This window comes from Amborella trichopoda, chromosome 8 (genome assembly GCF_054954075.1).
Source record: "Amborella trichopoda isolate Santa Cruz 75 chromosome 8, AtrichopodaSantaCruz75HAP2 v2.0, whole genome shotgun sequence".
Taxonomy (NCBI): Eukaryota; Viridiplantae; Streptophyta; class Magnoliopsida; order Amborellales; family Amborellaceae; genus Amborella; species Amborella trichopoda.
Genome location: NC_142343.1, coordinates 10,491,934 through 10,496,366, shown reverse-complemented (window position 1 = coordinate 10,496,366; position 4,433 = coordinate 10,491,934). Strand labels below are relative to the sequence as shown.

The 4,433-nt window shown below is 38.8% G+C and overlaps 1 long non-coding RNA gene across 1 annotated transcript; it reads right to left on the bottom strand.

Moving 5' to 3' along the window:
- Window positions 1-1,499: 1,499 nt before the first annotated feature.
- Window positions 1,500-3,022, bottom strand: LOC148780780 (uncharacterized). The gene is made up of 2 exons (XR_016061100.1): window positions 2,327-3,022; window positions 1,500-1,933 (listed from the first exon to the last, which is right to left on the bottom strand). It is a non-coding gene; the product is annotated as an uncharacterized LOC148780780 (long non-coding RNA).
- Window positions 3,023-4,433: the final 1,411 nt, after the last annotated feature.

Below are 4,433 nucleotides of genomic sequence, written 5' to 3'. Positions count from 1 at the left end.
CTCTTTACAATTGACCTATGTATATAGAGCAACCCTTGAACATGAGTGGAACACTCAAAACTAAGGTAAATTGCTAAAAATTACATATTAAATGAATTAAAATAAAATCTCAATTTCAGACAAAATGACCAAAATACCCCTTAAATCTTTTGGGCTAATAACGAAACCATCCTTGTTTGAGGGGCCTCTCAGCACTGCTAGACTTTAAGATATTTTTTAGACTCTTGTGGCAGTGGCTGGGATGATCCATTGTCGTAGAATTGATACTTGATCAATTCTGAATATTTTGATGTCCTTTGATAGCATTGAAATGAAGTTTTCCCGAAGGATGACAATCCGACCAAGTCCATTGCTCTTGATCGCAAATGTAGTGCGATCCATGGTGTTCCAAGTCATCTCTTTTATCTTGATTTGAAGAGGACATTATCATGATCATTCTGCACTAAGTTTTATCTTATTTGATATTCATTTGAGTACATTTCAAATCTGGGAAGTCACCGAAAAATGGGACTCCGACGATCGAAAAATTCTTGTCATTTTCAACCTTCAAATTTGTGATATCCGGCCTTTAGTTGAATGCAAATATTCTACCAAACTATACCTCTTCTCAATGTGGTCGCAACGGACCCATATTTGCATCGATCCGATGCTCGGATCTCAGGTTATATCCTCTCGAAGTACGAGATATCATCTTTCAAATATTCTAATTTTCATGTTTTTGGGCCCGCCTTCTTTCTAAAAGTTCTCTCGTCTTAGACCAAGTCATGACCCGTGCCATATGTCAAAATGACCGGGCCGTTGAGGTCTAGCTCGTGACCGATTTTGAGCTTGTTCCGACTACAAAAGAGCAAGCTATGAGCACTTGAAAATCGTCCTGAGGGGTAAGAACACAATTTTTCAAATATGGCAACTGATTCACTGAGGCCGCACCGCAAGAGTATGAAACCTACTTGTTTGTGGTAATTTGGGCTTAAAATAGTCTTGGAGGGTCTGATTGAGCCCAAATTTGGTCCCTAAGGGTTTTTCGGTGCTCTGGATCTGATGGCAGTAGTCTAATATTATTTGAACCCTAGAAAATATGGTTGTAGTTACAATGTCTCCTTTCAGCACGATAGGAGCTGGATTTGAGAATTGACCTTCGCATTGATCATGTCAAATCTCATCGGAAGGTAATGAAATTTTATGAGCATCCTTCAGGCATCCCAAACTACCTTTCCATACTTTCTGAAGCCATTCCAGTGTTCTTTCCAATGTTGCTCATTTTTATGCTTGTTTTACAATATTCTCATGGTCTGGTGGTATCTTGGGTACCAGCAAGACCATATTGTCATTGGCTCTCTCCTTATGCGATTCGGAAATACAAATACGTCAAAAATGATGTATAACACCCACTTGAGAGGAATTTCTCCAAAAGCAAGCTTTCTAACTGCCAAGGGCTCACATAATCTAAATTGGATGGTTGGTGTATAATAGAAACAAAATATTGACATTGTAGAATGTAACACAAATAGGAAAGTGTATATTAAATGTAACAAATTAAGAAATTGCATATTACACCATTACATTATCATTATATATATACAATGATAGAACCACCATAAGGAATTGTGTGGGGCATAATTATTTTCTCAAAAGAGTTCCTCTCTCTCTAAAATTTTTTTATGGTATCAAAGCAATATCAATCCACCCAACCTTCCACCTTGAGGCCGTTCCTCTCCCAAAGTAAGTCTCTCTCTGTTTTCAACCTTTCGTCTTGAGTATTTTCAATCTTGAGTATTTATCGTCTCTACCTAGCATCTTCTTTATCACCATTGCATATGAGATAGGCACGCAAAGTCTTTATTTTTTCAGCCGTCCGTCTTTATCATCTCTACCTAACATCTTCTTAAACTCCGTCTTTCCTTAAACCTTCCTCACGCTCCATCATAATACCCTTCACATGTATTCATTGTTATCAAAAAAGACATAGAAAGTAAGTCTTGTTTATTAAACTTTCAATCTCTTAACAAAACTCCTTGCAAAGCCTATCACCTCTTTCTCACTCTACCCTCTCTCTCCAGCAAAGTTAGTCTTGTTTTAAATCTTTAGTTCTAATTTTTTTTTGCTAAAACCCTATAACCTTGCATTTAACGTCCAACAATTTTTCTGATCACTCGTCACCATATCATCAAATCTTTCTTACTCCTAGCCCAATTTAACCTTCACGTGAACAGTTATAGAAACCATTAACTGTACTTTCATGTATAAATTCACCACTATAAATCAAGTCTGTAGATTAATAGAAACAATACTTTTATCAGAGCCAGGTTAGAGAAAGAAACTTTACTCTATTTCTTCTTTATCTGCTGGTGCTGTTGAAGCCTGCTCTCTCTCTCTCTCTCTCTCTCTCTCGGAGGGATGCCCTTCTGCTATTTGGTGCCTTCTCTGTTTCTCTCTCAGAACTGTCTCTCCCTCTCTCTGCCAATCTGCTTTCCTTGGTACTGTCTCTTGGTATTGTCCCTCTCTGTTTCCTTCATAGGAAATCAGTGTCCCTCTCTCTTGGTATTGTCCCTCTCTGTTTCCTTCGTAGGAAATCAGTTTCTCTGTCTCTCATCTCACTCGTACTCTCTTCCTCTGGAAAGTCTTTGAAACCACTTCACGGCCTTCTTCTTGAAGATCCATTCACCGATAAGTCCATCTTCCGCCTTGCCTCTCTGTTTCGATCCAAGCCCTTGAAGGCACTTGATCGGGCGGCTTGGCTTCTCTCGCGCGATCGGCTGTGCATATACCTCCCTCACGTTCATTTCATCTCCTTCAAAGTACATTCATTGCATCTCCTTCAAAGTACACAGTTTTTTTTTAGAGAGAGAAAGAAAGGTGGAGGCCTTTGATTTGTGCGCATAGAGATTTGCTTGTGGATATAAATATGGCCATCCCCCCTGCCATCTTCACATGGCCCTTTGTTGCAGAAGATTGACACAGCAGTTAATGGTAGCTTGGTTTTGTACAACCATTCACAAACAACAGACAAACAGTTTTCCTCTCTCTTTCTTCCTCTTGGGGTTTTGTTTTTCTAATTTTTTATTTAGGATTTGAAGTTGTTTTGTTCGATAGGTAGGCCTTCAATTTATTGGGTTCTCCATTTCCCTCTCCTAGGGCTGTTTTTGAGCAATCAGGGGTTACCGGGTTTTTGGGTCTTGGGTTTTTGGGGTGATTTCCCTCTAGCCTCTAACCTTCTCTCTTGTTACAAATCTCTATTTTTCTCTCAATCGGTCTCAGACCTCCCAATTTTCTCTCTCTCTCTCTCTCAATTCCCTGTCCAAGAAGTTTTCCTTTTTTTGTAAGCTTGAGATACCATATTATTTCATTATAACACCTGAGCTATTTACCCACAACTTGGCATCTCTCCCGCTATTTGTCTCTCCTTATTCTTTTCCCTTCCAATGGAAAAATTAGAGTCCTTCTTACTTGTACCCATCAAACTTAATGGCATCAATTACACCTTTTGGGCCTCATTTATGAGCAATGTCATTCATGGAAAAGGCTTCTTTAGATACATAGATGGGACCTAGGAGAAGCTTAATGAGCCAAGAAAACTAGAAGAACGGGGCATTAATAATGCTCGAATTATAGCATGATTGATGGGCTCATCTAAAAGTAATATAGGGATCAATCTAAGCACTTTCAAAACTGCTCGAGAAGCATGAAAGTTTCTTTATGAAATTTATAATCATACTAACTGGGCACGAAAGTACTAGTTAGTACAGGAACTTCGTTCCTTCAGATAAGGAGAGCAGTCAATTCAGGATTTTTACTCCTACATGGATACACATTGGGATGCTCTAGCACTAATGAAACCTGCAATTGAACATGATCGTAGCGCAAAAATAATTGTCAAATCTCGGGAGGAATTTCAAATTATTGAATTTTTAATGGCACTCTGTCCAGAATTTGAGACTGTAAAAAATGGTCTGGTTCACAGAAGCTCTCCCCTTACTCTGCATCAAGCTCTTTCTGAGCTAATTGTAGAATAAACCAAGATCAAATCTCTTAACTCAAGTGTTAAAGGAGACACAATTTTTGTGGCAACCCGATCTTAGAGGTCAAATGTGCTTAAATAAAATCAGCGCAATTCGTATTATATTCCTCCCAAGAACGTGCAATCTGTCAGATGTCACTATTGTAAAGAACTGGGACACCTCAAATATAACTGCTCAAACAAAAAAAAACTCATCTTCGCTGCTGTTGCTGATACAAGTCAACCATTGCTCAAGAACCCACCAACTCAAATTGAAGGTCCCAGTCCTACTCTTGCTTTACCTCATGTGACATTGACACTAGAATAAGTACAATCTATGTTTTCCCAAACACATCTGGCATCTGAACCAACTCTCTCCTTTTTATGTAACTTTGTTTCTACCTCTTAGCTGATTGACTCAAGAGCCTCTCACCAT